Source organism: Pleurodeles waltl, chromosome 3_2, assembly GCF_031143425.1.
Source record: "Pleurodeles waltl isolate 20211129_DDA chromosome 3_2, aPleWal1.hap1.20221129, whole genome shotgun sequence".
NCBI lineage: Eukaryota > Metazoa > Chordata > Amphibia > Caudata > Salamandridae > Pleurodeles > Pleurodeles waltl.
The window spans coordinates 20,808,970-20,821,576 of NC_090441.1; positions in this window are offsets into that span (position 1 = coordinate 20,808,970).

The window sequence follows — 12,607 nt, forward strand, 5'->3', positions numbered from 1 at the left end:
GACCATAATCCACTTACCTTAGCTTTAGACCTCATTTTGAAAACACAAAAGATGGGCACTGCAATAAAAATGACACTGACATCGCTAAGACTTCCAAAAAAGAAGAGTGTGGTAGATACAGAAGGTAGTGTTCACCCATCCCTGCTTGATTTCATACAATAGTTTTGAAGTGCTCATCAAGGGGGCAAGACGTCTCCTTGGCATTGAAGCACTCTTTTAAAGGGGATTGTGTTCTTCCTCTGTGGCTCTATGCAGCAGCAGCAGATTTCATTTAGGGGGATGTGGAGCGGATGTCACAGATTGCTGGGCCAAATGTTTTTGTTCCAAAAGGTGCCCTGGTTTTTCACTACAAGGTATTTATTGCCTTAACAGTGATGTCACACACGCAGCAGCTTAACACTTTTTGTCTACAAATATTTCTAATGTTTCTGACAAAAGTCTTGATACAATACATCTCTTCTCTGTAAGTTCGGCTGCATCTTCATCCGTGAACTTCCTGTCCTCCCCTCACTGTTTCGGACAGATCTCGTCCTCTCATATAGCCAGTAACTGCTCACCTCTTTTCCCAGCATGTCATGATTTTCATTCGTTCCCACCAGTTGCATATCACTCTCAGCCCATCAGTTCCAATCCCCTCTACTCACAACCCTCTACCTTGCCCTTGCCTTCCCTCAACAATATGTGCTATTGCATTAGCAGTATACCTACTGGCTATTCTTTGCACCCTCTGATTTTCTTTGTTTGGTTAATCTCAGATTTACTCCCACTTTCCAATAACCACTCTGTGCATGGACGACACAAATAGGACATATTTGACAAAACTGTACAATATCGCCATTTCAAGCAGAATAGTGCAAACATCTAACAAACACAGATATGTGGGGCGTGGCCAAGCAAGATGGCCAGCGGGACGCACTTTTAGAAAACTCACTGCCCTGGCCTAATCCTACAGAATCCTCTTGTATTTGCAACACAAAGGGCACTTCCTGGGTTTGCCACTGGGAACTGACAACAACCTTCACATCCTGGAACCTCTGGGGCTACCCCTGGGGTGCTGAGTGGGGCGAGGCCTGGCTGTTTGTTACAGTGGGCCGTGGTCGCGCTGTGGCTGACGGAGGCCGGTCCTGCAGAGATCGCAGTGGGCCCCTGTGCGGTATCCCTCGTCTGCTCGGCTCCCTGGATGGGGTCCACAGTCAGGCCCTAGGTTGTCCTCAGCTCGAGGAGGAGCTAATCCAGGCGCTGCATGGTGTGCGTGGCCACCACTGTATGAGGTGTGTTGCCCCTTGGGCCCAGACGTGGAGGTCAGCAGAGGGATCGAGGGCCTAGAACTGTCGATTGTGCCTCCCTTCCCCTCTGCTATCAAGACGCCGGTGCTGTGGTGGCTCTTTTGCTTGGTGGCAGTGCAGACGCTGGTTCCCAGAGCAGCTGGTCCGGGTCAGGCTGAGGACAGTGCCTGAGGAGGCTAAGGAGCAGTGGCGGAGGGATCGCTGGTACCACAGACGAAGCGTCTGGCAGACTGGGCCATTGATCCTGCAGTCAGTGCTCACCGCAATGTGGCGCTGGTGAAGGCTGCATATAATAGGGGCTGTGGTGGTGATTTGGAGATTGGAGTGTGGTGCTCTACTGTCCCAGGGCCGCTGTAGGGGTGCTTGAAAGGCTCGGGGCCTACGTGTGAGTGAACTTGTACCTAGGGAAGATGGTAGATAAGTGGCCGGTCAGCAAGGGCTGTGAACCCTTGATGCGTCACTCCTCATTATGGAACATAGATAAAGCGGGGGCACCAAACCGTATTACAAGCACACAGAACCATTGGACACTGGAGAGGACAGAGGGGCTACAGGTAGGCGGATTCCATTGCAGGACTAATAATACCCATAGGGGATAGTCAAACCCAGGAACTATAGGGCCACCAATAGATTGCAATATTGGCTCTGGCCTAAGTGATCAGAGTAAACTGTACATAATGCATATTGCCTGAAGTGTTTATCCCCCTTGGGGTGGGTCCAGAGTTTATTCATCCTACTGGTGTCGTGTTCTGGGGAATCATGTATTGTTGTACTACTGAGGACGATGCTTGTAGGAGCCATTACTCGCAGCCCTGTGAGGCCAGAACTGCCCACATGAACACCCTGCATTCTGTAGAGATTGCAGAGGCTGATAGGGGTACCTGTGAGGGGCCCCAAGGAGTGACACACCCGTGATTGCAAAGGGACAATGACCTTTGTTCCCCCTCCTTGATGGTAGCTGATGGGATGAAACAAGCAAGCTGCTCCTTATCAGGGCAAAACTGTGGAACATTATACCACCTTTACCATTCTCCCACAGCGCCAGACACGATATGCTGGGCAAAGGGAGGAGCGGGGAGCAATTGTACCCATGGAGGAGCCATCTCAGGCTGAACTTCTCGCTGCTATACAGGGCTCCAAGGTGGGTCTATAGTGAAAAATAGAATCCGTGGCCTTGAAGGAGAATCTCCTTCGGGCAGACCTCAGAAAGGTCTCGGACAAGGTCATGGTGGCGGAGGGCTCCATCGTGGAACTGCATACAGATGTCACCGCCGTGAGTAAGCAGGTGGTGCTATTTACCTCGAAATCCGGAACACTGGAGGCAAGACTCTAGGGTGCTGAAGGCAGGTCCAGCGGAATTATGTCTGCCTCCTTGGGTTCCCGGAGAGAGTGGAGGGCACTTCTGCGGAGGCCTTTGTGGAGCATTGGATAGGGATGTGCTTAAACCTGTGGGGCTGTCCACTATTTTTACCACAGAACGTGCCCAGAGGGGACTGGTTGCCCTACCGAAACCTGGAGCGCCTCCCCGGGCCATCATTGTTCGGATCCTAAAGTACAGAGATCAAGACTGTGTCCTATGGGCAGCCCATGAAACCAACAATGTGGTCATTGAAAATCATAAGGTCCCTATACACGTGGACTACACTAACAAAGTACAGAGTTCGAAGACAAGCTTCATAGAGATGAAGGCCAGGCTTCGATCCATGGAAGTGAAGTATATGTTGTTGTTGTACCCGGTGCGCCTGTCTGTCATCTCCGGGGATAAATCCCACTTCTTTGATCAGCCAGAGGATGTTTGGAGGTGGCTTGTAATGTTGGATAAAGCGCCGCCTAGCAGACTGGGCCCTTCCAGGTCAGCAAATGCAAGGGGCTCCAGTAGTCCCAACTGGTGAATGCACAACACTGACAGAATGGACACCTCAGTTAGTCCTGCTAGGGCTCCCCCACCCAGGATCAAGATACAACATGACGGTACCATGGCAGCGGCAACAATAGCTTTGGACCCAGGATCGGGGATGGACATGGGAAAGGAGTCTGGTTAAGTTCTACGCTGCGGGCTCTGTCTCCTCCTGTTAGTTTTCCGTAACATATACCACTGTGGTAACTATTTATATTTTGGTTGTCTCACAGGGGTAGGAGTGCGACTATCTTGAGTATGGACAAGGTCCAATGGGGACCAGGCATTTGTAAACTCTCTCTGTTACCTAAATGAGTGCACCGACTGTTTTCCTTGGACTTGGAAATGACATTACAGACATGTTGCAATCCTCTTATGAGGTGGGGATGTTACCTCCACTGATGTGGTAGGTTCAGTTCTAGAGGGGTTTTGGGTTTAGGCAAAGAGCAATGTGAGACTTAGGGGTGGTCATGAGAGAACTACTTCGACCAACATAGGATAGAGTGGGGAGTAGCCTGCAAAGGGGGTGGTGGGTGTAGAATGGTACCATGCCTAGGCAAGTAAACAGTGATGTGGAATGTCAGGGAGGCTGAAAAATGATTCTATGCGATACAGGGTACATTCCTTTCTTCGATGCCACACAATACAAATAGCATGTTTACAGGAAACACATAATGGATGACGAATCCCAGAAGCTGGACAAGAAGTGGCAGGGACAGTTGTTCACCGAGTCATATTACTCCTATGCACAGGGCGTGGCAGTGTAGGTGGCACCAGGAGTCACTTTCAGGCACACCTATAGTGAGGCAGACAGAGGGATAATATTTGCTTCTTCAGGGTACATTGGATGGGGTACCTATCACAATACTAAACATCTGTGCACCCAACAGTGATGATCGTTCTTTTCATAATCATATTCCAGAGGTGCTTGAGTTTGGCTTAGGCTCTCCCATCATTTGGGCAGGGGATTTAAACTGTGTTATAGACGGGGAGAAAACAGACATCCTCCACGACAGGGTACTAAGCAGTTGTTAGTGTGTTCACTTACCTCAGTTATGAACAATCTGGGATTATGGGATGGCTTGAAGGGATTACATTCAGCAGGTAAAGAATATATTTGCCACTCAGACACACAACATGTACAGTCGATTGGACCAATACTTATTGGGTGACTTGGACCACTCAGCAGGCCTAACATGGTCCCTGTATCTGATTCATGCTCCACTATTTTCACTTAAAACTTAGAAACTGCATATCTCTGGTTCTACTGGTTGGATTTTTGCAGTTTGGATCTCAAATTATTTATCATATGTCTACTCTATTTTTCTAAATTGGTACAGGATTTTTCTTGTGTTGTGTTTTCACTTTATTACTGTTTGAAGTGCTGCATACGTACTTTTCACATTGACTCTCAGTTAAACCTGAGTGTTTTGTGCCAAGCTAGGGGAGAGGATGTAGTGCAGCAGTCAGAGCAACTGCCTCTGGAGCTGGAGGTCTGGGTTTGAGCATCGGCACAACGTCCTGTGATTCTGGGCAAATCAGTTAATCTCCCTGTGCCCATGGACAGCACCTTGAGAACCTCACAGGTGATAAGCCACAGTATACAAATCTACATTTCAATCTACCGGAAAGATAAACAAGTTAATTTGGGGTTCGCTTGTGTTTTATCCTGACAGATTGTGGTCACTGATTGAGCAGGGTTTCACTCCCCTCAACCAGTACTCCAATTTCCTATACAGAGGCAAACTCCATCACAGAATACGCCCTGTGTTTACGTTATATACACTAAGGTAACCACAGTCTCCCTTCCATTCAGGGATTTCTTCAGCAAAAGGTACCTGACCTGTTTTTTCTTACTTTAGGCCACTCAGGGCAAAGGGAGAACCCTTGTGAAATGGGATTGCAAAACCGTTGTATTTTGTAGAGGCCAACACCAGGAAGATCTGTGGGTATTATCTACAGTTACAAGTGTCTTTCCTTGCTTCTGGAGGTGTCGCAATGGCACAGAAAATGTATCCGGGTAGGAAACAAAGTAAACTGCAAGACCCAACAGATGTAAAAGTCCCGTAGTCCAAGGTCTATTTTACTACTTGATCCTTTTTTGATCCTTCTTCAAAGATATCATAAGGTTTCCCTTACAATTATTCCTTTCCCTTGTGGACTGCCAACTTCCCGCAGCAGTAGCATCTTTCATCCACAGAAAGGATATCAAAGCTCTTAGTGACCAGTAAAGGGTATCCTGTTTGAGTGTCTGTGCCTTGTTGATAGTTTGATCCACTGTTTCGGTCTTGTGTAATCCCTTCCTCTACCTGTGGAAGGACCCACCTTCCCAGCCAACCAATTCATCTCTCGGTTGTCAATATGCCACCTTTGTCTACTTCCACCTTTACTAAAGTGATATTCTCTGCATCATCATTTGTAGCATACAATTAGCTAAGAAGTAGATATTGAAAGCTATGCCAGATGGATCGGCTCTCCTGTAGTGGACACCAGTCTCTCGCAGCTTGTTAATGACAGAGCAAAAATCCTGGTGTCACTGAAGGGTTGTGGTTGACAAGCCCTAGAATGAGGATGTGAAACGCAGAAATATTTTGTTGTCTTTAGGGCCTTTGACCAGCACTTTCTTCTGTTCTCGTGTAATGAATAAACAAATCCATCAAAAGCATTCTTTCCACAGATAACAGCAAGGAATGCCCAATGATATGGGCCAGATCACAAGGAGAGTAAAAGTGGTTAAGAGAACCAAAACAAAGGATCGCAGTTTTTTTTCACCATTCATGTGAAACTAGTTTATTTGCATCCAGAGTTGAGAGCTGAATCAGTGAATAGGCAATGGATCACAGAGACGATATAGGTTATCTTCAAGCTTAAGACTAACCAGTGACATGGTCAAACAGCTGACAACTGATATAATGGAAGTAAAGAATCAGGGCAAGGGGACCCATGTAGACAGTGAATGTGATAATGCTGATTCACGAGGTAGTCCCGTGTTGGCCTTTCTTGCTAGCAAAGGGCCCAGTTTGACTTGATGTGTGTTAAGAGACTCAACGTTGTTAAATGTTCGAGGTCTATGTTCTGGTTGAAAACAAATGCGAGCCTTTAATGGATCATATTTTTAATAAGGCACTAGATGTTGTAAGCCCAGTTACTTCACAAAACAGACGTGTTTCATAACATTCTAATCAGCAACTGTTAGAAACTATTTTAACATTAATTGTTTATAATGTGCATCAATTGATGAGCAGACAATCATTGCTTCCTTTCTTTCTGCGCGACTGACAAACCCTCCAAGCCATGCTTTAGTAAAATGTGATCTCATTCCAGCTTCCACTTCCTGGAGCCGCCCTAAGACGCTACAGCAGCTCCACACGTTTTTGGGCCGCAATATATATTATACATACATCTTATGTTACTGCAAGATGGTGGGGGTCTTTGTATTCATGACTCTCGTTGTCACAATTCTGTTTCTAACATTAGTCATTATCCTAATCATTGCAGCCCATGCCATTTACAGTAGATTGGAGTCTTATTAATAAAAACTATTGAAAACGTCACTGCACCTCTTTCATTGCCTGTGCGTGACTGAGATTTGTTGCTCCTGTGAGAAAGGGGTAATCTCCGTTTAGCCACCACTCCCTTGAGATGTCGTACTTTTGAATCCATGCGTAAAGGCTGCCACAAATCACCTTTTACTGTTTGGGTTTTTGGTGAGGTACTGCTTGTGAGCCAGGAGGGTTGGGTTGACAGATGTGACTTGCTGTAGGATTTACCTAGTCACCTACAAACAAAAGTGCTGTCATCCCTAAAGCAGCAGTCTTGCCTAACGCAAGAGTCCAACTACGACAGCATTTTACAGGGGATTACAAGGTGTAAGATTCACATGTCATCCGCACTGGTAGGCATTTTCTAAGAGTGCTTGGTCTGGAGAAGCACAGACTTAGGGTTCAGAACATAACACAGTGGTTAACATTGACTTTAAATAATAAGAATGTATTTCTATGCAAGCAAACCTTTTTTTTTTTTTAGCAACATAAGGAAAATAAAAGACTGGGGAATCATAACTTTGTGCCATGCAGTTTCATGCAGCTCTTTGATGGCAGTTCATAGCTCAATGTGCTAGATTACGATTATAACTTATAAACTGCACGGTAACAAATTAATTTCTGTGACAAAAGCAGTAACCCACTGTGCTATTTACATAAAATACTGTTCTTTGAATGATACATGTTCTTTGCAGCAGGCATATCAACCATTTGCTCTACCTAAGAGAAGTCAAAACTGCCACTAGACAAAACTTCCATTTCTCTCCAGTGGGTACATTAATCACCAGTTATCTTGACGCTTTTATTTTTGCTTGAACGATGCTGGATGCACAAGAAACTTTGCAGTGCTTTTAAAACTGCTGCACAAAGGAAGTAATAAGTGTGAAAAGACGCACGTTTCTGTCAGAGGCGCCAGCTGAGGAAGTGCCTTCCTGCCAGCCCAATCCTGTGGACCCCCCTGGGAATGTGTGTCACGGACCCCTGGGGGGGGGGGAGGGGAGGGGAGGGGGGAGGTGGACACAAACCACAGGTTGGGAACAGCTGTGGTAAGCCAAATTGACTGACCATGACTGCACCCCTCAAGGCACTAGGTTATAAGTATCTGGAGCTCTGTCAAAGCTCCGCTGCACAAGCACAAAGACATTTCTTGACAAGAAAAAGAAACTGTGGAAACTTGCGTTCCCAAAAGACGAGAACATATCTAGAATTATTGAGGAAACCCAGCTGTTAACAGTGAAAAGGGAATGGGGGCTATAGGGTGGTTGCTAAATCAAGGGCTGACCCCTAATCATTTTCTTTGCTTTGGAGTCTAGATGGACGGTTAACTTTTACTTGGTTTACCTATGAGCTTGTTCCAGTTTTTGCCCCAATAATGCCGTCATTTTTCCAAGGAAGAGACCACAGTTAACTGTTGGGTGGAGAATGTATGGGTATTTAAAACATTTTGTTCTGTAACATTTCTTTCTAGCAGATACTCACCTCCATTGAGTAGAACTCAGCAAGTTGTCCCATGCCATTGCACCCAGGACCACTGGGAAACCTGGACAAATACAAGCTGGTAAACTTGAGGAACTGTTAAATGTCTAGGACTGTGAGTTCCATTAACCGGGAACTGGAAATAAACACAGTAAAAACAAAAATGAGACCAAACTCTTCTGCGGACCTGCCCAAAAAAATTAAGACCGTACGTCTATAGGATGATAATGTCCATGGAGTCATATTGTATGAACTGTAGTGCTTTTCCGTGTAAGTAGTATAAAAATCTACAGTGAATTGTCTCCCTTTCAGAAATTGATTGTTTTACTCGATTATCATTAAAGAGTCTATTTTCCTATTTGTAAACAGAGACTGCTTTTTACCAAATGTGTGGCTTGCACTGGACCCTGGATTTATGGAGTGTTGTTCCTGCATCATAATGTATTTATTTCCACATTAATACCACATACCGAAATAAGTCTTGACTGCATGACCGAGCTACCTTTGGAACGTCAAGTGCATGGACAGGAGGAATGGAGGTAGGGGGTAATGATGAAGTCGGGTTTCAAATGAAAAGAAACTGTCAGTGCCTCAAAGTTAAAGGAGCTGGAGGCAGCCTCCGCTTAAGATGCACTTAATACCCTTTTATCTTGATATCCTAAAAAACTGATAGGGCTATGCCATATTAACAAATGTCTTACTATAGCGGTCTACTTTTTTAGCAAGGCAGAGTAATGAAGAAACTAAGTGGACTATAGCAGGCTTCAGGACCACTGAGTCTCAGGCTCCTCAATGAGAAGGAGGCAATTTTTGAGCTAAATGAAAGCCCCCGAGTAAAGTAAGGCTGAATTCATGATGATCTCATTAGAAGGTTTGACCATATATTCATATGTGACTTACATTGCATGAACTTTACTTCAAAAAAAATTTTAACATCTTTTTATTTGTATTTATTGTACATTACACAACAGAGATAAATAAAATAACAAATTAGAAACATTCTCCATGCGCAGTATGAGTACATTTGGAATTGCTCGCTTATGTGTAGTGCCAATGTTACAGTCGGTTCATGGCTATTTTGGTATTTGCTGATAGTAAACTTGGAGATAGTTTGAGAAAGAGAAAAAAAAAAAAAAAATAGGAGCTAAAGAGGAAAGTTAAGTGTAATAGTGATAGAACACGTGGAAAAGGGGGCAGCTGTAGGGAGCCATAAAGAACTGCTTCATTATTGTGGCGGTGTTATTCAGTTATTTTATTTGAATTTTTTCCCAGCTGATAAGTGTTAGGGGTATGCTTAGTGCTTTTTATAAGTTATTTACTGCTTGCTATTACTCCTGTTGTTCGTTGATCTTTTTGAGTGTTTATGTTTTTGTGGTCAGGGGGGGCGCTCATCGTCCTTGCTTTCAACTGTTGTGACAAAGGAGTTCCAGGTTGTAAGGCCCTTCACCTTGATCCCTCTATCCTGTAATGACTGCAATGTATATGTCTCTGCTTTTGCCCAGCGCAATAGTTCTGTGTGCCAGAGTGACAACCCTGGAGCATTAGGGGCTTTCCAGTGCATAGCTATTAATTGTCTGTACAATACTAATGCTAAGTCTATACATTTGTGTATTTGCTTTTTGCCTTTAGGTCTTTCTCTTATTACCAGTAAGCATAGCGCTGGGCTAAGGTCCAATGGAATTTCGAGCCATGCAGTTATTTGAGTTATTATGTTGTTCCAGGCATTCAGGATCGGAGGACAGTCCCAGGTCATGTGAAAGAAGGTGGCTTCGTTGGAGCCACATCTTGGGCATCTCTGGGTTGATTGAGGAAACATTTGTGCGAGTCGGTGTGGTGATAGATATGTCTGATGTAGGTAGTTAAACTGTGTGTATTTGAGCCTAGGACTACAAAATGATATGAAGAAATTTTTCAGTAGAATGTGGAGAAGAGAAAAGAAAGTGGTAGTACAGCATCAAAAGCACGGGTTTGGAGTGCGTCAAGGTATGCATGTAGGTAAAGGTATTTCTATAGGTCAAACCTAGCTAAAGTTCTCAACAAAGTGCAAGACCTCAGTAGGTTAGAGAGGCAAGCATCAGGCCTTCTCCTTATTGTGTGGTGAGATATTGTTCCTTGAGGAGATCAATCTTCAACCTTCGGCAATTGGATGAGGGTTAGAGTAGTTCTGATCTTGTCAACGGTGCAGAGCTGAATTCTACAGGGGGAGTTGCATTGTTGTGGGGTTGGGGTGGGGTCCGAGTGGAATTTTTTTGTCAGTAAACTGGTACCAGGTATGCATGCTGTGTACAAGGTGTTGATGAGAAAAGCTTGAGTGCTGTGCAGTACGCAGTGTGAAGGGCATGTTTCCTTGCCCTCAGACCTCAGGTCAAAACATGCAACGCCCTTGTCTTCCACCATTTGCTTCGGACATGTGGGTGAGGATGTCATGAAAGATCTGAGGTTTAAGCTTCAGTTTAAGGTGGAATATGTGCTTTGCTTGTGATGTGCTAGAGTGCAAAAGCTAGACAATATTTAAATAAGAAATGAGGTGAAACTCAAGAAGTCTCATTGGAAACTTGGACGCATAATGAAACATGGAATTTTGGTGGTTGACTATTAGGGATGAAGCAATTTTCAAAACGAGTCATTTGACCACTTCTCAACAAATGTTTTTGGGATACATTATCCAGCAACAGTATCTGGCTGAATTTCAAATTGTTTATCTCAAACTGGATGAAGCTGCTTACAAATTGGTTTTGGAAGCAGATGGAGGAGAAAGAGCAATGGTGACAGCTCATACAGAACAATAAACACTGAACACCAGAGTTTAAGTCTTCACAGAATGGCAATGCCAATTCCCTTGGGTCTCAGTAGGGACCGTAGCCAAAACAATGTGTCTTTCAAACAGGAACATGTATCGACTGAGAAGAAGCTCAGAAAGGGGTAACTTTCTTAGTGTGAAAAAGATCACAAAGCACCATAGCTTTAAGTACAACTCAACTAAGTAGGCAGACTTTCTATCCTGTTTTTCCACATCAAAGATTGCATGCCTGATAGAAATAATAATGGTGTTTGAAAAGCAGGTCTCTGAAGAATTAATACAAACATCTGCCAGTACTACCAAATTTTCTAAGAGGGCAGATCATTGCTTAGTATTCACTATTTGCATGAAACCATTCACAATTAATGTCAAATCTGAAAAATAGAGCAGAAAGACTCTTACCCCTTTGTCTTACCACAATCACTTTTGTATGAACAAATATATCTTAAAGGCTAGCCAAGGTGACACAATGGAGTGGAGTGTAACTGTTCCAACCCATAATTAAAAGAAGTCCTTTGGCTATGGCAAAGTATTATGCCTTAAACGGGATAAAGAAGTGGAAGCAATCAATTCCTAATTATTTTTGTGGTGCACTTAAATGGGACTTTCTCTCAAAACTAAGAAATTGTACAGGTTATACTAATACTATGATTTTGGGCAAAAAAGAACAAAAACTACCAGCAGGCCTTGTGACAGAAATATTATCGAGGATGGATTAGCCAAAAATAAGTTTCTGGTTAGCATTCCATTCTCTAAAGTAGTGGAATATTTCACTAGTATTCCCTCTAGAATTGCCTGTAAAATGTATCTGGAAAGGTGGGCTGTAAATTGAACTTTCTAACCTTATTAACAAAAAGATGTTGCTAATTAATCTACACAATTACAGATAAGAATCCATGGAACAAAGACTAAGGGCCTAATTAGGAGTTTGGCGGTCAACGGACCGCCAAACCCATGGCAGCTGTCAGACTGCCTCAATCCTAGTGGTCCCACCACTGGATTACGATCTTGGCAGTCCGACTGCCAGGAGACCGCTGCCTCCAACAGGATTAGGGATCCCGATGGGTGGGCAGCAGTCGAAGTCCTGGTCAGAAATGGCAGCGCGGAGTTCGGCACCGGCATGCAGATCATGTCTTCCCTTTCTGCCAGCCTTTTCATGGCGGGGTCCCCACCATTAAAAGGCTGTCGGAAAGGCAGTGCTGGGGCCCCCTGCCAGCACCTTCAGAATGTGCAGTGTCTGCTATGGCAGACAGTGCGCATTACGAGGGTGCTGTATGCAATGACATTGGCCTCACAGGCTGATCAGTGGAAAAGTTGTAATGTGATGGTTGCTGCCGGTCAGCCCAGTGGAAACATCGTAATATGACTAGGATGAGGCCGCCTTGACAGCAGCTGCACCACCACCGTAGTGGAGTTACGGCAGTTCAACCGCCCAACTCATAATCAGGCCCTAAACTTGTAACAGACAGATCAGAGGAATTTGTCCGGTGAGGTGTAGCTGCACCAGCCCTACAGTTTTTTTTTTATTCTTTCTTTTCACAGGCCATTGTTTCCATTCTTCCTTTCCATGGTCTCCTCCCAACAGGCAGATCCTTCACCACTGAAG